This window comes from Hyperolius riggenbachi, chromosome 9, assembly GCF_040937935.1.
Source record: "Hyperolius riggenbachi isolate aHypRig1 chromosome 9, aHypRig1.pri, whole genome shotgun sequence".
NCBI lineage: Eukaryota > Metazoa > Chordata > Amphibia > Anura > Hyperoliidae > Hyperolius > Hyperolius riggenbachi.
This window is the reverse complement of record NC_090654.1, coordinates 295,982,766-296,003,500: the sequence shown is the minus strand read 5'-3', so window position 1 is coordinate 296,003,500 and position 20,735 is coordinate 295,982,766.

Genomic DNA, 20,735 nt, shown 5'->3' with positions numbered 1-20,735 from the left:
AATGCACCTCAACAACGCTACAGTGGAAACAGGCCCATCCACTTGCATTACATGTGCGAATCCGCATGCGTTGGACGCATGCGGATTCGCGATAGTGGAAACGAGCCCTAAACGAAGCGATGATGATCTGAATAATCACAAGGAACCTGAGATGAAAGGCATACGGAGGCTGCCATATTTATTTCCTGTTAAACAATAACAGTTGCCTGGCAGTCCTGCTGATCTCTTTGGCTGCAGTAGTTTCTGAATCACACACCTGAAACAAGCATGCAGCTAATCCGGTCACACTTCAGTCAGGAATACCTGATCTGCATGCTTGTTCAGGGGCTGTGACTAATAGTATTAGATGCCGAGTATCAGCAGGAAAGCCAGGCAATGTGCATCATTTATAAGGAAATAAATATGTCAGGGTCTATATGTCTAAATGTCTATCACCTCAGGTTCCCTTAAAAAGCTTTCTTTGGAAACAAAAGTAAACACCCCCTCAACATGTATTATTATTGATTAGTATAGCCCCATCATCTTGCATGATGCTCCAAAAGTCAGATACAAGACGCATAAAAAAGACCTAACAACGTAAACGTGATAGTAACTACTGCAGACATCGCTGCATTGCTAAGGCAAAAGATTGCAAATTATGATCCTTCAATGCCTCTGTCTTTTGTTTACAGTTGTTTATCCCCTGCTTATTGCCTGAAGAAGTGGGCTGTGCCCTCGAAACGCGTTGCATCTTTGGGGTATTTTCAATAAATGTGTATATCTATATATTTACAGTCCTTGGTGTCTGCTTTAACGGAGGCGAGTCCACCACCACTTCCTCCCAGCAATTTTTCAAAATATTTTATGTACTTTTATCCTTCTGGCGCCTCTGTTCACCTACCTTTATACACCGACGTGACCGGGATCGCGGAGCAGGATGAGAGCGCATCATTCTGGGATGTGTGTGTGTGTGTGGGGGGGGGGGGGGGGGAGGGGTTGGTCGTGGATTTCTTCTTACAAACAAAAATAGTAAAAAAATACTGCTGTAAAACGTATTTGATCTTACAATGATTTCTATAAACATTTTCCCTGACAAAATCTGTGTTTAAAAAGCATTACATAACTGTAAATGGTTGTGAAAAGTTAAATAAATACTTAAAGGGCAACTGAAGTGAGAATGATATGGAGGCTGGCATATTTAGTTTATTTTAAACAGTACCAGTTGCCTGGCAGCCCTGCTGGTCTATTTGGCTGCCATAGTGGCTGAATCACACCAGAAACAAGCATTCAGCTAATCTTGTCAGATCTGAATCTGATGTCAGAGCACCTGATGTGCTGCATGCTTGATCAGGGGCTATTGCTAAACATATTTTATGGTTATGGCATGAGCACGTAACCAGTGTCACTTTATAAGCACCTGTCTTTCAAGCGTATACTGAGCAGAATGTATTTATTTTCTTTATTAAGCTGATGCTTACAAGCGCATATTGAAAAACAATTAAAAAGATGCAAGCTCCGTTTTAAGCACGACTAAACAAGCCTGGTGATTAGGCACAGCTAGAGTCCGCATATCCTTTGTCCTCCAGGTATTGGGACAACCAGCTAGACTTCATTCAGGGTGTTTCTCATGGGAGGCTACAAGACAGATTGCTTGTTTAGGAAGGTTAGCCTATATTACAAAGTGTCTTGTGTTTAAAACAACAAGGATAAGATGTTCTCTCTCTCTGCACGCCTTTGAAGATCTCTTCTTCTTTTGTCCTTCACAGGAGAAGTTATGGGGATCAAGCCCACCGAGACATCCATTCGGCAAGACCATTTATTTTGTTTCAGTTTCTTTTCAAATTCCTCTTTAAGGCAATTCAACCTGTTTAATTATTTCTTCTTTATGGATATCTTAATTAGTCTAATCCTGACTGGTCTCTTTCCAATGTTCCTGTTGGCACAGTTTGATTTCAATTAACATTCTGCTTTAGCACTGGAGATGGCCCCGCTTAGATGGGGAAAAAAGTACCATTTTGGAAGTAATTTCTTTTCCTTTCCTGGCTTTTTATTCCAGTTAATCTGTTGACTTTTATGAAGTTTTTCTAAAGGATCTCGAGCTCCTGCTTGGCGATCACAAGTGCTGGCGCTCGTGGTAAGAGAGACTCAGATCAGTGTTTTCTATGTAAATGTTCCAACACATTTCGCAGTCTCAATTACATTGACTGCAATTTTTCGGCCATCTGTGATATGTACGTTCGCATTGCACCCATCCCGAGAGTTAAATAGAGCCTCTCGCAAATGGGCGTTCGTTATAATCCGAAACACGACTCTTAATTTGCTGCAGTAATGCAGCGTTTTATATGTTAAGCTGGCCATGGTCTTAAAACGTGAGGATGCAGATAATAGGCTGGTCATATGTAATGAGTGCGGTCAGCATGGTCCACCCATCCACAGGAAGTGAGGTCACAAGAACAACCGCTATAGAGTGGGAGGTCCCTGTAATGGAAGCAGAGGGGGTAAATATTTTGGGTCCACACAGACCTGGCTTTCCCGTCGGTGAGTTGGGGGCGCAGGGAGAGCCGAATGTCGGCTCTTCCTGCTGCCGCTGAACTCCCCGGTGGCGTTAAACACTATTCCCCCTCCAAGTTTTAGCAAACCTGGAGGGAGGTGTAATTCCAGGTCCAGCGATCACTGGAGCCCCTAATTACTCTTACGCGCCCCACATAACATTGCTGTTATGGGGTGCCTGGTTTTGGTGTCCGGCGGTGAGCGCTGTGCATTGAAACCCCTGTGGTTGCAGGGCTCCTCCCCCAGTTTTTACACCTCTGTCCACACTGCCATTTACAGAGAAACTTTACTGAATATGCCTTTATGATTTTTTACATCATTACTTCTTAAATTATGTAGTGTTTGCCCATTGTAAAAACTTTCCTCATCCGGAATTATATTCTTAAATTTATCACAGATGGTGACATCTTTTCTGCGGGCAAGGTACATCGCTGCAGAATTTTTACTTGTTGTGTGTTCTGAAGTGAAAAGAAACAACACCTGGTCCAACTGAGTGCATTGGGAGGAGAAGGCTTTGGGGTAACATAGCCCAAGTTAAACATAACTGAGAGGGTGGGGTAACCAATATACAGCAATACATAGGTCAAGACAGGATATATAACATTTAGAGAATGCTTTTCTCCTGGGTGGACTCAAAGCACTTTAGGGCTGCAGCCACTTGGGGCGCACTTCATGGTCAACCAGGACCATTAGGAAGCCTTGCCCAAAAACTCATTACTGGTTTACATACTGATGTGAGCTGAGATTCGAGCCCTGACCAATGGCTAAAACCCTGCATCAAAGGCAGCAGCCTTACCACTACGCTTTCCAGGAAGGAAGTCTTTCTGATGCCAAAACCAGGATAACTAATGTAAAACTGGGTATCCTGCATACCGTAGAGCATTCTACTATATGTCATTACAGCGCTTCTTTAAAGGATACAACCAAGCTAATTAAAAAATAAAAATCTACTTACCTGGGGCTTCCTCCATCCCCTGGCAGCCGTCCTGTACCCTCGCCGCAGCTCCGGTGGCTCCTGGTGCCCTCCGCTGCAGATGCCGACCTCGCCAGCCTTCTTCTGCACTCCACCGTGCGGCTCACATGGTCGCGCTGATGTCATCCAGACTTTACTGTGCAGGCACAGAACTACTGCGCCTGCGCATCGAGGGGCCCTCCCTCAACCACAGTATTAACTATCTATTGGTCCTGTGCTGGTATTAAGCACTTTTATAGATGCTTTGAATAGTAGTAATCATTCACAAATTGTTTCCCCACCCCTTCTTGCACCTGTGTTGTCCTTGGCAGGTTTTGGTTTGGTTTATGTATCGAGTGCTTGGGGGGGCCAATGTAAAACTTACACATCTGCTCCCATAAGTGGAACGGACTAAAATGTTGTCATGCAGTTTTTACGGTAGATACTCGTCCAAGCCCTATTTCATACAGCCTTAGCAATCCCTGCCATGTACTGATGAGGACCAAAAGTCCGAAACAGGCTGCCTACATGTGGGTTTGATATGGCTGTGTGAAACTTAAAGCTATAGGCTTGCTATACACGAGCGGTTCTGGATGCTTGCTTGGCTTAACAAGGGCGAAAAGGGATAATTTGCATATTTAGTAGTAGTGCATTGTGGGTAACCACAAATGTTCATTTATAACTGAATTATTGCAAATTTCCTTCTGTTTTAAGAAGGCAATTACACCAAGCACTGTAGATAAGACAAGACACAGAACATTTACATTGCGCTTTTCTCCTGGCGGACTCAAAGCACCAGAGCTGCAGCCACTAGAGCGCACTCACATGACAGGCAGCCTATTGGGCCAATTAGAGGGCGGGGATCATGTCCTTTAATTTCACATCCAGACCTTGTTTTCCCCTAATGGACCAGAGCCGTTTTAACGCTTTAGCTCAGCTGTGTCCCTTTTTAATCAGCAATAACTTCATCTGTACTCGTGTCACTTAAATAATCTATATATCATTTTTCTTTTCAAGACAAACTAAGCTTTCATTGGGGGGAATTTGGTTCAAAGTAAAATGTTCTTCTCTATGCATTTTAATGGGAAAAAGTGGAAAAAAACTGTCTCAATTTTGACCAATTCCTGTTTAAAAATAAAAAGTGCTACTGACATAAAAACCATGCCACCAGTTTATGTCCCCCCAGTATAGATATCCAGATGTGTCCCCAGTATCACCCCTCCCCCCAAGTATAGCCAGATGTGTCCCCAATATCAGCCCCCCAGCATAGCCAGATATGTCCCCTGTGTATGCCACCCCCAGAATAGATTGACAGATGCACCCCCAGGAATAGTGCCCCTTTATTGCCAGATGTGTCCCCGGGATCAGTATTCCCCCATTACAGCCAGATGTACCCCCAGAATTAGCGCTGCCCCCCATTATAGCCAAATGTGCCCCCAGTATTACGTCATGCCCCCCCCCCAGGTGCCCAGATGTGCCATATTATTAAATTTCCCCTCCCCTCGGTTACCCCGATCTCCCCCAGTCAGTTTAACACCCCCCTTTACATATCCTCCCCCCCCCCCAAGAATTGATAGACAGATGTCCTCCCCCCCCATCAGGCAGCCTCCTCCGTGCACAAATCATTAAAAAAAATCCACCAGCAAGCAGCCTCTCTCACCTTACCTCGGTCCTGCCACTATCCTGAAGCCCGATCCTCCATTCCCCACTCTGCAGTCAGCCGCTTATTGCCGATAACCCGGGCCCCGGCTTGATGATGTCATCAAGCCGGAACCTGGGTAAACGGCATTATGCGGCTGAATGCAAAGCGGGTAACAGAGGCTCGGGCTTGAGGATAGTCACAGGAACGAGGTAAGGTGAGAGAGGCTGCTTGCTGGTGGATTTTTTTAATGATTTGTGCACAGAGGGGGACAGATGAAGGACCGCTGCAGTTGGCTACTGCAGCGATCGTTCATGGGAGGGGGGTGGACTAATTGGCTACAGGGGAACATGTTCCCTTCCACCAATTAGTAATGCAGCTGACAGTGCCCGGGGGGTGCTCTCTGCAGTGCATACGTGACCCGATCGTGCACAGCAGGGCTGCATGCTAAAATGCTATATCTACGTCATGGTGGCTTGGAGGGTGCCACAGATGACGTAGATATACTAAAGCAGTGAAAAGAGTGGTTAATGTGACTGGACCCGCTGGTGCTCAGGGTGGGAGGAGTGGAGCGGGCGTAAAGTTACTAGCGCTCGCTATGTTTGAATACAGCAGCATAGTGTGCGCTCCTGTCACTGGGGCTGATTCCGCGCCCTATGTGGCCACTAGCGCGTGTAGTATGCAATTAAGGCTTGCTGATGAGATAGCCTGAGTAACAGGAGGTTACTTGCGCTATTTCTCTTAGTGAATCAACCCCCATGTGTGTCTGTATGTGAGAAACAAGCACATTTTATCACAGAAGCTAATGTCATTGATAGAGGATTTCGGAGCTTGATGGAGATGGAGAAGTACTTGGAGCTAGTCATTTGGGACCCAGCGTCGCAAGGCGAGAGCGCTAACCACTACACCACCGTGCTGACCATGCAGACTACTCGCAGAGACTGGGGGCAAAAACATCAATAAAGATTGTTTAACATTCTCCCAATTGTTTTCCTGTGTCCCAAATGCAAAGCTCCCAAGTACTTTGTATGTTCTCCCCAAAAACACACTTTTAAAGTTATTAGTTGTCCCAAAATTGGCCTTACACTATGATAAGAGCCTCCTCTGAGGACAGTCAGTGACATGACTATGTACTCTGTAGTGTGTTGCAGACGATGTCAGTGCTATATAAATACATAATGATAATATGGTAGGACATTAGACTATGACTATGATAGGATTAGAGTCTGAGCTCCTCTGAGGACAGTCAGTGACATGACTATGTACTGTGTAATGTGCTGCAGAAGATGTCAGTGCTATATAAATACATAATAATAATATGGTAGGACATTAGACTATGGTAGGGATTAAATTGTGAGCTCCTCTGAGGACAGTCAGTGACATGACTATGTACACTGTACAGTCCTGCAGAAGAGGTCAGTGCTATATAAATACATAATAATAATATGGTAGGACATGAGACTATGACTATGTCAGGATTAGATTGTGAGCTCCTCTGCAGACAGTCAGTGACATGACTATGTACTCTGTAAAGTGCTGCAGAAGATGTCACCGCTATATAAATACATAATAATAATATGGTAGGACATTAGACTATGACTATGGTAGGATTAGAGTGTGATCTCCTCTGAGGACAGTCAGTGACATGACTATGTACTCTGTAATGTGCTGCGGAAGATGTCAGGTTTATAGTAATACTGTAGATAATAAAAAATAGACATGTTAAGTCATGTGATCCAAAAATAAAAGAATGGGAGAGTGATAAAACATAAAATAGGCACATTAATGAAAGAAGGTGTTTGTAAATGTTGGGAAATAAGCGTTATGCTAGCAGAAAAAAAAATAAGAAGAAGAAGGTGAGAAATAATATCCTGAACATTCTTTATACAGAAGCACGATAGAAGAACAATCAAACAAAAGTTAGATAAACTAACCACAAAAAAAGGAAATGTTTATTGCTGCTTTGTTATCGTCAAGGCTGCTGGTTTTTACTGAGGAACAAAAAAATAAGCTGAGCAGCATTTGCTTTTCCACGCTGACACCACCTGACATGCTGATAAGACCCCCCCTGGTGGTGCCTAACCCTAACCACCCCCCTGGTGGTGTATATTGTACTGTAACTATACCTAACCCTACTCACACAGAACCCTCCCTGTACCTATCCCTAACCCCTAGACCCCCCTGGTGGTGCCTTACCCTAACCACCCCCCCTGGTGGTGTATATGTAACTATACCTAACCCTACTCTCACACAGAACCCTCCCTGTACCCATCCCTAACCCCTAGACCCCCCTGGTGGTGCTTAACCCTAAGACCCCCCTGGTGGTGCCTAACCCTAACCACCCCCCTGGTGGTGCCTAACCCTCCCTAACCACCCCCTAGTGGTACCTAACCCTAAAACTCCCCTGGTGGTGTATATTTTACTGTAAGTATACCTAACCCTACTCTCACACAGAACCCTCCCTGTACCTATCCCTAACCCCTAGACCCCCCTGGTGGTGCTTAACCCTAAGACCCCCCTGGTGGTGCCTAACCCTAACCACCCCTACTGATGGTGCCTAACCCTAACCACCCCCCTGGTGGTGCCTAACCCTAACTACCCCCTGGTGGTGCCTAACCCTAACCACCCCCCTGGTGGTGCCTAACCCTAACTACCCCCTGGTGGTGCCTAACCCTAACCACCCCCCTGGTGGTGCCTAACCCTAACTACCCCCTGGTGGTGCCTAACCCTAACCACCCCCACTGGTGGTGCCTAACCCTAACCACCCCCCTTACTGATCGCTTTATTATGTGGATAATGTTTTACAAATAGTGACTGTAAAAAATATATTTGCAATTTACGTTACGTACTAATCACTTTATTTTGTGAATAATAATGTTTTACAAACATTAAGGAATAAAAAATTTGAATAATGTTATTGTGTGGATAATAATATTTTACAAATAGTAACTGTAAAAAATATATTACAATTTATGTTACGTACTGATCGCTTTATTAAGTGAATAATAATGTTTTACAAACAGTAAGGGATAACATTTTAAATAATGTTTTAGTTAAATACGATAAATATGTTTAGTATCTTTATAAACGTTATTCGTCACGGGCCCATTTTGTAAACATAAATCATCACAAGAGCAGTTATAAAACATTTAAAAATCTCTGGGCGCCGTTTGTAAAACATTAATAATCTCCGATATTTATTATGGGAGTGAATGGCGGGGTCTTTTTGTCCACTAGCTGCTGGCGCCCCTTTTTCCTGTTCCCCTTCTCCGCTCCCCTGCTGTATTTACCTTCGGTAACCTTCCTTGAGCACCAGCACTTTTCAGTATTTCTTTACTGCGTTGTTCTTCTGTCAGCATTGTCTTGTAATACATGTTGTACTGTGTTTAGCACTTTATTATTAATAGTAAGATTGCTAGTTGCACTTAGTACTATCTGTCCTCATATAGCAGTGCAGCCAACCAAGTTTTTGCACTTTTGCACAACTATTTTTGTTGTTTTTGTACAGTTTTTTTTCCACATTTTTGTTTATGATGTGTGGCACAATTTTGCCACTTATATACGCTGCTATTAGCGCCTATTTATTTCACTCTCTTCATTTTTTATCATTCCTTTTCCACTCGGCATACCCGGCTACTTTACCTGACATTATCTATTACTAGTAGACTTCAACCTGTTTAAAAATGGGCTCTAGGTCTCTCTGACACCGCCGCATGTTGTGCACATGCGCGCGCACACGCCTGCCCGGCGCCCTGGCTCTGTCCTCCTGTCCCAACGCTGTCCGTGCTGCACATGCGCGCACACGCCTGCCCGGCTCCCTGGCTCTGTCCTCCTGTCCCAACGCTGTCCGTGCTGCACATGCGCGCACACGCCTGCCCGGCTCCCTGGCTCTGTCCTCCTGTCCCAACGCTGTCCGTGCTGCACATGCGCGCACACGCCTGCCCGGCTCCCTGGCTCTGTCCTCCTGTCCCAACGCTGTACATGCTGCACATGCGCGCACACGCCTGCCCGGCTCCCTGGCTCTGTCCTCCTGTCCCAACGCTGTCCGTGCTGCACATGCGCGCACACGCCTGCCCGGCTCCCTGGCTCTGTCCTCCTGTCCCAACGCTGTCCATGCTGCACATGCGCGCGCACGCCTGCCTGGCTACCTGGCTCTGTCCTCCTGTCCCAACTCTGTCCATGCTGCACATACGCGCGCACACGCCTGCCCGGCTCCCTGGCTCTGTCCTCCTGTCCCAACGCTGTCCGTGCTGCACATGCGCGCACACGCCTGCCCGGCTCCCTGGCTCTGTCCTCCTGTCCCAACGCTGTACATGCTGCACATGCGCGCACACGCCTGCCCGGCTCCCTGGCTCTGTCCTCCTGTCCCAACGCTGTCCGTGCTGCACATGCGCGCGCACACGCCTGCCCGACTCCCTGGCTCTGTCCTCCTGTCCCAACGCTGTCCATGCTGCACATGCGCGCACACGCCTGCCCGGCGCCCTGGCTCTGTCCTCCTGTCCCAACGCTGTCCGTGCTGCACATGCGCGCACACGCCTGCCCGGCTCCCTGGCTCTGTCCTCCTGTCCCAACGCTGTACATGCTGCACATGCGCGCACACGCCTGCCCGGCTCCCTGGCTCTGTCCTCCTGTCCCAACGCTGTCCGTGCTGCACATGCGCGCACACGCCTGCCCGGCTCCCTGGCTCTGTCCTCCTGTCCCAACGCTGTCCATGCTGCACATGCGCGCGCACGCCTGCCTGGCTACCTGGCTCTGTCCTCCTGTCCCAACTCTGTCCATGCTGCACATACGCGCGCACACGCCTGCCCGGCTCCCTGGCTCTGTCCTCCTGTCCCAACGCTGTCCGTGCTGCACATGCGCGCACACGCCTGCCCGGCTCCCTGGCTCTGTCCTCCTGTCCCAACGCTGTACATGCTGCACATGCGCGCACACGCCTGCCCGGCTCCCTGGCTCTGTCCTCCTGTCCCAACGCTGTCCGTGCTGCACATGCGCGCGCACACGCCTGCCCGACTCCCTGGCTCTGTCCTCCTGTCCCAACGCTGTCCATGCTGCACATGCGCGCACACGCCTGCCCGGCGCCCTGGCTCTGTCCTCCTGTCCCAACGCTGTCCGTGCTGCACATGCGCGCACACGCCTGCCCGGCTCCCTGGCTCTGTCCTCCTGTCCCAACGCTGTCCGTGCTGCACATGCGCGCGCACACGCCTGCCCGGCTCCCTGGCTCTGTCCTCCTGTCCCAACGCTGTTTCGTGCTGCACATGCGCGCACACACGCCTGTCCGGCGCCCTGGCTCTGTCCTCCTGTCCCAACGCTGTCCGTGCTGCACATGCGCGCACACGCCTGTCCGGCTCCCTGGCTCTGTCCTCCTGTCCCAACGCTGTCCGTGCTGCACATGCGCGCACACGCCTGCCCGGCTCCCTGGCTCTGTCCTCCTGTCCCATCGCTGTCTGTGCTGCACATGCGCGCGCACACGCCTGCCCGGCTCCCTGGCTCTGTCCTCCTGTCCCAACGCTGTTCCATGCTGCACATGCGCGCACACGCCTGCCTGGCTCCCTGGCTCTGTTCTCCTGTCCCAACGCTGTTCCGTGCTGCACATGCGCGCACACGCCTGCCCGGCTCCCTGGCTCTGTCCTCCTGTCCCAACGCTGTCCGTGCTGCACATGCGCGCACACGCCTGCCCGGCTCCCTGGCTCTGTCCTCCTGTCCCAACGCTGTCCGTGCTGCACATGCGCGCACACGCCTGCCCGGCTCCCTGGCTCTGTCCTCCTGTCCCAACGCTGTACATGCTGCACATGCGCGCACACGCCTGCCCGGCTCCCTGGCTCTGTCCTCCTGTCCCAACGCTGTCCGTGCTGCACATGCGCGCACACGCCTGCCCGGCTCCCTGGCTCTGTCCTCCTGTCCCAACGCTGTCCATGCTGCACATGCGCGCACACGCCTGCCCGGCGCCCTGGCTCTGTCCTCCTGTCCCAACGCTGTCCGTGCTGCACATGCGCGCACACGCCTGCCCGCCTCCCTGGCTCTGTCCTCCTGTCCCAACGCTGTTCCATGCTGCACATGCGCGCGCACACGCCTGCCCGGCTCCCTGGCTCTGTCCTCCTGTCCCAGCGCTGTCCGTGCTGCACATCCGCGCGCACACGCCTGCCCGGCTCCCTGGCTCTGTCCTCCTGTCCCAGCGCTGTCCGTGCTGCACATACGCGCGCACACGCCTGCCCGGCGCCCTGGCTCTCTCCTCCTGTCCCAACGCTGTCCGTGCTGCACATGCGCACACACGCCTGCCCGGCTCCCTGGCTCTGTCCTCCTGTCCCAACACTGTCCGAGCTGCACATGCGCACACACGCCTGCCCGGCTCCCTGGCTCTGTCCTCCTGTCCCAACACTGTCCGAGCTGCACATGCGCACACACGCCTGCCCGGCTCCCTGGCTCTGTCCTCCTGTCCCAACGCTGTTCCATGCTGCACATGCGCACACACGCCTGCCCGGCTCCCTGGCTCTGTCCTCCTGTCCCAACGCTGTCCGTGCTGCACATGCGCACACACGCCTGCCCGGCTCCCTGGCTCTGTACTCCTGTCCCAACGCTGTCTGTGCTGCACATGCGCGCACACGCCTGCCCGGCTCCCTGGCTCTGTCCTCCTGTCCCAGCGCTGTTCCATGCTGCACATGCGCGCACACGCCTGCCCGTCTCCCTGGCTCTGTTCTCCTGTCCCAACGTTGTTCCATGCTGCACATGCGCGCACACGCCTGCCTGGCTCCCTGGCTCTGTCCTCCTGTCCCAACGCTGTTCCATGCTGCACATGCGCGCACACGCCTGCCCGCCTCCCTGGCTCTGTTCTCCTGTCCCAACGCTGTTCCATGCTGCACATGCGCACACACGCCTGCCCGGCTCCCTGGCTCTGTCCTCCTGTCCCAACGCTGTCCGTGCTGCACATGCGCGCACACACCTGCCCAGCTCCCTGGCTCTGTCCTCCTGTCCCAACGCTGTTCCATGCTGCACATGCGCGCACACGCCTGCCCTGCTCCCTGGCTCTGTCCTCCTGTCCCAACGCTGTACATGCTGCACATGCGCACACACGCCTGCCCGGCTCCCTGTCTCTGTCCTCCTGTCCCAACACTGTCCGTGCTGCACATGCGCACACACGCCTGCCCGGCTCCCTGGCTCTGTCCTCCTGTCCCAACGCTGTACATGCTGCACATGCGCGCACACGCCTGCCCGGCTACCTGGCTCTGTCCTCCTGTCCCAACGCTGTCCATGCTGCACATGCGCGCACACACGCCTGCCCGGCTCCCTGGCTCTGTCCTCCTGTCCCAATGCTGTCCATGATGCACATGCGCGCACACGCCTGCCCGGCTCCCTGGCTCTGTCCTCCTGTCCCAATGCTGTCCGTGCTGCACATGCGCGCACACGCCTGCCCGGCTCCCTGGCTCTGTCCTCCTGTCCCAACGCTGTCCGTGCTGCACATGCGCGCGCACACGCCTGCCCGGCTCCCTGGCTCTGTCCTCCTGTCCCAACGCTGTTTCGTGCTGCACATGCGCGCACACACGCCTGTCCGGCGCCCTGGCTCTGTCCTCCTGTCCCAACGCTGTTCCATGCTGCACATGCGCGCACACACGCCTGCCCGGCGCCCTGGCTCTGTCCTCCTGTCCTAACTCTGTCCATGCTGCACATGCGCGCACACGCCTGTCCGGCTCCCTGGCTCTGTCCTCCTGTCCCAACGCTGTCCGTGCTGCACATGCGCGCACACGCCTGCCCAGCTCCCTGGCTCTGTCCTCCTGTCCCAACGCTGTCCGTGCTGCACATGCGCGCACGCCTGCCCGGCTCCCGGGCTCTGTCCTCCTGTCCCAACGCTGTCCGTGCTGCACATGCGCGCACACGCCTGCCCGGCTCCCTGGCTCTGTCCTCCTGTCCCATCGCTGTCTGTGCTGCACATGCGCGCGCACACGCCTGCCCGGCTCCCTGGCTCTGTCCTCCTGTCCCAACGCTGTTCCATGCTGCACATGCGCGCACACGCCTGCCTGGCTCCCTGGCTCTGTTCTCCTGTCCCAACGCTGTTTCGTGCTGCACATGCGCGCACACACGCCTGTCCGGCGCCCTGGCTCTGTCCTCCTGTCCCAACGCTGTTCCATGCTGCACATGCGCGCACACGCCTGCCCGGCTCCCTGGCTCTGTCCTCCTGTCCCAACGCTGTTCCATGCTGCACATGCGCGCACACGCCTGCCTGGCTACCTGGCTCTGTTCTCCTGTCCCAACGTTGTTCCATGCTGCACATGCGCGCACACGCCTGCCCGGCTCCCTGGCTCTGTCCTCCTGTCCCAACGCTGTCCGTGCTGCACATGCGCGCGCACACGCCTGCCCTGCTCCCTGGCTCTGTCCTCCTGTCCCAACGCTGTTCCATGCTGCACATGCGCACGCACACGCCTGCCCTGCTCCCTGGCTCTGTCCTCCTGTCCCAACGCTGCCTGTGCTGCACATGCGCGCACATGCCTGCCTGTCTCCCTGGCTCTGTCCTCCTGTCCCAACGCTGCCTGTGCTGCACATGCGCGCACACGCCTGCCCGGCTCCCTGGCTCTGTCCTCCTGTCCCAACGCTGTCCGTGCTGCACATGCGCGTGCACACGCCTGCCCGTCTCCCCGGCTCTGTCCTCCTGTCCCAACGCTGTCCGTGCTGCACATGCGCGCACACGCCTGCTCGGCTCCCTGGCTCTGTCCTCCTGTCCCAACGCTGTCCGTGCTGCACATGCGCGCGCACACGCCTGCCCGGCTCCCTGGCTCTGTCCTCCTGTCCCAACGCTGTTCCATGCTGCACATGCGCGCATACACGCCTGCCTGGCTCCCTGGCTCTGTCCTCCTGTCCCAATGCTGTTCCATGCTGCACATGCGCACGCACACGCCTGCCCTGCTCCCTGGCTCTGTCCTCCTGTCCCAACGCTGCCTGTGCTGCACATGCGCGCACATGCCTGCCTGTCTCCCTGGCTCTGTCCTCCTGTCCCAACGCTGCCCGTGCTGCACATGCGCGCACACGCCTGCCCGGCTCCCTGGCTCTGTCCTCCTGTCCCAACGCTGTTCCATGCTGCACATGCGCGCATACACGCCTGCCTGGCTCCCTGGCTCTGTCCTCCTGTCCCAACTCTGTTCCATGCTGCACATGCGCGCACACGCCTGCCCTGCTCCCTGGCTCTGTCCTCCTGTCCCAACGCTGTCCGTGCTGCACATGCGCGCACACACGCCTGTCCGGCGCCCTGGCTCTGTCCTCCTGTCCCAACGCTGTCCGTGCTGCACATGCGCGCACACGCCTGCCCGGCTCCCTGGCTCTGTCCTCCTGTCCCAACGCTGTCTGTGCTGCACATGCGCGCACACGCCTGCCCGGCTCCCTGGCTCTGTCCTCCTGTCCCAACACTGTCCGTGCTGCACATGCGCGCGCACATGCCTGCCCGGCTCCCTGGCTCTGTCCTCCTGTCCCAACGCTGTTCCATGCTGCACATGCGCACACACGCCTGCCCGGCTCCCTGTCTCTGTCCTCCTGTCCCAACACTGTCCGTGCTGCACATGCGCGCACACGCCTGCCCGGCTCCCTGGCTCTGTCCTCCTGTCCCAACGCTGTTCCATGCTGCACATGCGCACACACGCCTGCCCGGCTCCCTGGCTCTGTCCTCCTGTCCCAACGCTGTCCGTGCTGCACATGCGCGCACACGCCTGCCCGGCTCCCTGGGTCTTTCCTCCTGTCCCAACGCTGTCTGTGCTGCACATGCGCGCACACGCCTGCCCGGCTCCCTGGCTCTGTCCTCCTGTCCCAACTCTGTCTGTGCTGCACATGCGCGCGCACACGCCTGCCCGGCTCCCTGGCTCTGTCCTCCTGTCCCAACGCTGTCCGTGCTGCACATGCGCGCACACGCCTGCCCGGCTCCCTGGCTCTGTCCTCCTGTCCCAACGCTGTCTGTGCTGCAAATGCGCGCACACACGCATGCCCGGCTCCCTGGCTCTGTCCTCCTGTCCCAACGCTGTACATGCTGCACATGCGCGCACACGCCTGCCCGGCTCCCTGGCTCTGTCCTCCTGTCCCAACGCTGTCCGTGCTGCACATGCGCGCACACGCCTGCCCGGCTCCCTGGCTCTGTCCTCCTGTCCCAACGCTGTCTGTGCTGCAAATGCGCGCACACACGCATGCCCGGCTCCCTGGCTCTGTCCTCCTGTCCCAACGCTGTACATGCTGCACATGCGCGCACACGCCTGCCCGGCTCCCTGGCTCTGTCCTCCTGTCCCAACGCTGTCCGTGCTGCACATGCGCGCGCACACGCCTGCCCGGCTCCCTGGCTCTGTCCTCCTGTCCCAACGCTGTCCGTGCTGCACATGCGCGCACACGCCTGCCCGGCTCCCTGGCTCTGTCCTCCTGTCCCAACGCTGTCTGTGCTGCAAATGCGCGCACACACGCATGCCCGGCTCCCTGGCTCTGTCCTCCTGTCCCAACGCTGTACATGCTGCACATGCGCGCACACGCCTGCCCGGCTCCCTGGCTCTGTCCTCCTGTCCCAACGCTGTCCGTGCTGCACATGCGCGCGCACACGCCTGCCCAGCTCCCTGGCTCTGTCCTCCTGTCCCAGCGCTGTTCCCTTGCACATGCGCGCACACGCCTGCCCGTCTCCCCGGCTCTGTCCTCCTGTCCCAACGCTGTCCGTGCTGCACATGCGCGCACACGCCTGCCCAGCTCCCTGGCTCTGTCCTCCTGTCCCAACGCTGTACATGCTGCACATGCGCGCGCACACGCCTGCCCGGCTCCCTCGCTCTGTCCCAACGCTGTTCCGTGCTGCACATGCGCGCGCACGCCTGCCCGGCTCCCTCGCTCTGTCCCAACGCTGTCCGTGCTGCACATGCGTGCACACGCCTGCCCGGCTCCCTGGCTCTTTCCTCCTGTCCCAACGCTGTCCGTGCTGCACATGCGCGCACACGCCTGCCCGGCTCCCTGGCTCAGTCCTCCTGTCCCATCGCTGTCTGTGCTGCACATGCGCGCGCACACGCCTGCCTGGCGCCCTGGCTCTGTCCTCCTGTCCCAACGCTGTCCGTGCTGCACATGCGCGCACACGCCTGCCTGGCGCCCTGGCTCTGTCCTCCTGTCCCAACGCTGTCCGTGCTGCACATGCGCGCACACACGCCTGCCCGGCTCCCTGGCTCTGTCCTCCTGTCCCAACGCTGTCCGTGCTGCACATGCGCGCACACGCCTGCCTGGCGCCCTGGCTCTGTCCTCCTGTCCCAACGCTGTCCGTGCTGCACATGCGCGCACACACGCCTGCCCGGCTCCCTGGCTCTGTCCTCCTGTCCCAACGCTGTCCGTGCTGCACATGCGCGCACACGCCTGCCCAGCTCACTGGCTCTGTCCTCCTGTCCCAACGCTGTCCGTGCTGCACATGCGCGCATACGCCTGCCCGCCTCCCTGGCTCTGTCCTCCTGTCCCAGCGCTGTTCCATGCTGCACATGCGCACACACGCCTGCCCGGCTCCCTGGGTCTGTCCTCCTGTCCCAACGCTGTCCGTGCTGCACATGCGCGCGCACACGCCTGCCCGGCTCCCTGGCTCTGTCCTCCTGTCCCAACGCTGTCTGTGCTGCACATGCGCGCACACGCCTGCCCGGCTCCCTGGCTCTGTCCTCCTGTCCCAACGCTGTCCGTGCTGCACATGCGCGCACACGCATGCCCGGCTCCCTGGCTCTGTCCTCCTGTCCCAACGCTGTACATGCTGCACATGCGCGCACACGCCTGCCCGGCTCCCTGGCTCTGTCCTCCTGTCCCAACGCTGTTCCATGCTGCACATGCGCACACACGCCTGCCCGGCTCCCTGGGTCTTTCCTCCTGTCCCAACGCTGTCTGTGCTGCACATGCGCGCACACACGCATGCCCGGCTCCCTGGCTCTGTCCTCCTGTCCCAACGCTGTACATGCTGCACATGCGCGCACACGCCTGCCCAGCTCCCTGGCTCTGTCCTCCTGTCCCAGCGCTGTTCCCTTGCACATGCGCGCACACGCCTGCCCGTCTCCCTGGCTCTGTCCTCCTGTCCCAACGCTGTCCATGCTGCACATGCGCGCACACGCCTGCCCAGCTCCCTGGCTCTGTCCTCCTGTCCCAACGCTGTACATGCTGCACATGCGCGCGCACACGCCTGCCCGGCTCCTTGGCTCTGTCCTTCTGTCCCAAGTCTGTCCGTGCTGCACATGCGCGCACACGCCTGCCCGGCTCCCTGGCTCTGTCCTCCTGTCCCAACGCTGTCCGTGCTGCACTTTCGCGCACACGCCTGCCCGGCTCCCTGGCTCTGTCCTCCTGTCCCAACGCTGTACATGCGCAGTAGCGTAAACACACAGACACAGGGACAGGATGACGCAGGGACAGGATGACGCAGGGACAGGTAGGGTTAATTATATAGGATTATGTATCAGGGGGTTTTGATACATTCAACAACTGGAGCATTTTAATGGCCTTAATTATGTTTTTATTGTCAACGTGTTTGTCCAAATAAAGTTACCTTTCCATTTTTGCACAATCTATTGAATATTGGTATTTATTACTCCTCCTAGGAGCCACTGTTTCTTTCTGTGTCCTCATTATTGTCAGATCTGACAAGATCAGCTGCATGCTTGTTTCTGGTGTGATTCAGGCACTACTGCAGCCAAACAGATCAGCAGGACAGCCAGGCAACTGGCATTGTTTGAGGTTTTACACTTGTGGTGTGCATTTTTGGTGCGATACCCGGCCCTTCCTGCATCACATCGTATTACATAAAATCACAAACAAATAACCCTGCAGCAGAATACACCAACAGAGTCATGTACATAGCGCCACACCAAACTCCCCCCCCCCCACACACACACACACATGCCCCTCCCACAGTGACATATTTCCTGCTGGAGAGGAAGTATGTCACTGGGATTCCCCGGGATACCCAGTTATCTACCTTTTTAAAAGGTATGTGTAATCCATTGACTTCCATTACTTCTGCCGCCAGTGACGCCCTGCTACTCCTGCGTCAGCTTGGCGGGGGATCGGGCATTCCGGAGCAATGCGTTAAGTGTGCTAGGCCCCATTGCTATTGAATTACCCCGCGGTAACAGAGGGTAACGCAACACATGTTTTCAATGCAAATGTAAAAGGGACCTGAAAGGAAATAAATATGGCAGCCTCCATATTCCTTTCACTTCAGTTGTCCTTTAACTCCTGTTCACACACAAGCAGAGGAGCTGAATGAGAGAGGAACTGGGTTGCAAGCAGTATGTGGAATGGAGAAATCAGTGGATGCAGTAAGTGGTGATCCACCAGGGGGTATGGCCACATATGTTTGCATGCATCGCTGAATTTACTATAAGGCCTTGCAGGCACATGCCTACAGGTACCTGAAGATGGAAAGGCAGCTCACCCTCCTCACCCAGTGCCTCCTTCCCTCCTTCCCTGTGCAGAGTGTAAATGAGCTCACCTTTCAGCATTCCCCTGACAAGATGTCTCTTCAGTTGGAGGCACTTCTAGCTACTTAAAGAGACTCTGTAACAAAATGTTCAGCCTTCTTCTATCCTATAAGTTCCTATACTTGTTCTAATGTGGTCTGGATTACTGCAGCCTTTTCTAGTTGCACTGTCTCTGTAATATATCTTCTTTTCTTTGTCAAGCTTTGTCGACCCAGGGAGATTCCTCTGCAGGGCTGCCTCTGTTGTAAAGAATACAAGTTATGCCCCTTGCAGGCTCTGTGTGCTTTATTTACTCCTCCCAGCCAGTGTCCCTGCTCTCAGTTTCAGCTTGCCTGCGATGCAGTTTGTGAAGCTGAGGAGGGGGCTGCCTGTCACATGCTGAGAAACTGTGAGAATCCCAAACTGGGGTGCAGATCATTCACTATGTAATAAAAACTTGTAGTATACTGTAACTTTGATATATATATATATATATATATATATATATATATATATATATACACACACACGAACATCACTTCCTGGTTAGCGGCCATGATTTTTGTTTGTAAACAGTGCCTAAAACTGGCGATTAAAAGCCAGGATTGCGAAGGGGAGTGGTGGAAACGGCAAAGAGGGATGCGGGAGATCACAGTGACTCGATTGGTATGTTTTTTATTGTACAAATTGGACAGTACAGAGTAGGTATAGAGAGAAGTGGTGCACAGGACCCGCTTGTATGGCCCACCAGAGTGCTCTTGACTCAGCTAGCAGTAATAGACAGTTCAATATTGTAGAAATTGGAGCTAGGCACATGCAGTACAAAAATAGCCACATTTATTGAAAAAAGTTTTAAAAATCACCGGTACAGACCTGCTGTAACCACCTCTCCTATTTGATGGTCTGTACCTGTGATTTTTAAAACTGTTTTCAATAAATGTGGCTATTTTTGTACTGGATGTGCCTAGCTCTAATTTCTACAATATTGTACAAATTGGGCAGTACAGATCCTCTTTAATACTGAGGGAACCTCTGGCTATACTAAGGGACACCTGTAGCTATCTATGTCAAGCAAGGGTATTAGGGAGAAGTGACAGCCAGCACAGTGGTATGGTGGGGTCTGTAGGTGCATGAAGGGCGGAGTCTAGAGTACCAGGACATCTGTGCCTATAGGCTCCTGTGATGTAAATCCGGGCCTGCATGCATGGAGGGCGGAGTCTTGGGTACCAGGACTTCTGTGCCTATAGGCTCCTGTGATCTAAATCCAGGCCTGTATGCATGTAGGGCGGAGTCTAGAGTACCAGGACATCTGTGCCTATAGGCTCCTGTGATGTAAATCCGGCCTGCATGGATGGAGGGCGGAGTCTAGGGTGCCAGGACATCTGTGCCTATAGGCTCCTGTGATGTAAATCCGGACCTGCATGCATGGAGGGCGGAGTCTAGAGTGCCAGGACATCTGTGCCTATAGGCTCCTGTGAGGTAAATCCGGGCCTGCATGCATGGAGGGCGGAGTCTAGGGTGCCAGGACATCTGTGCCTATAGGCTCCTGTGATGTAAATCCGGGCCTGCATGCATGGAGGGCGGAGTCTAGGGTGCCAGGAAATCTGTGCCTATAGGCTCCTGTTATGTAAATCCGGGCCTGCATGCATGGAGGGCGGAGTCTAGAGTACCAGGACATATGTGCTTATAGGCTCCTGTAATGTAAATCTAGGCCTGTTGGCATGCTGTATCTCATCACATTATAAGTGAACAGACATTGCTATGTCCACTCATATCCATGGGGTAGGTCATTGGCTAGGTGTGCCTAGGTCATGAGGTCCTAACAAGACGCTGCAATAGGCCCCTATGAGTTGTAGCTCTGCCATTGGTAAAAAGCAATCACAGCATTATACAGCAGTTTTAATATTGTGCCGAATAAAAAAAGGTGATTACAATATCACCTACAGTATCTCACAAAAGTGAGTACACCTTTTCATGGGACAACACTGAAGATCTGATGTAAAGCAGTCAGTGTACAGCTTGTATACAGCTTGTGTAAATGTACTCAAAAAAAAAAAAACTCAACACGCAGCCAATAATGTATAAAATGTTGGCAACAAAAGTGAGTACACCCCTAACTGAAGAGTGCCAGAATTGTGCCAAAAGTGACAATGTTTTGTGTACCTCCATTATTTTCAAGCATTGCTTTAACTCTTTTGGGCAT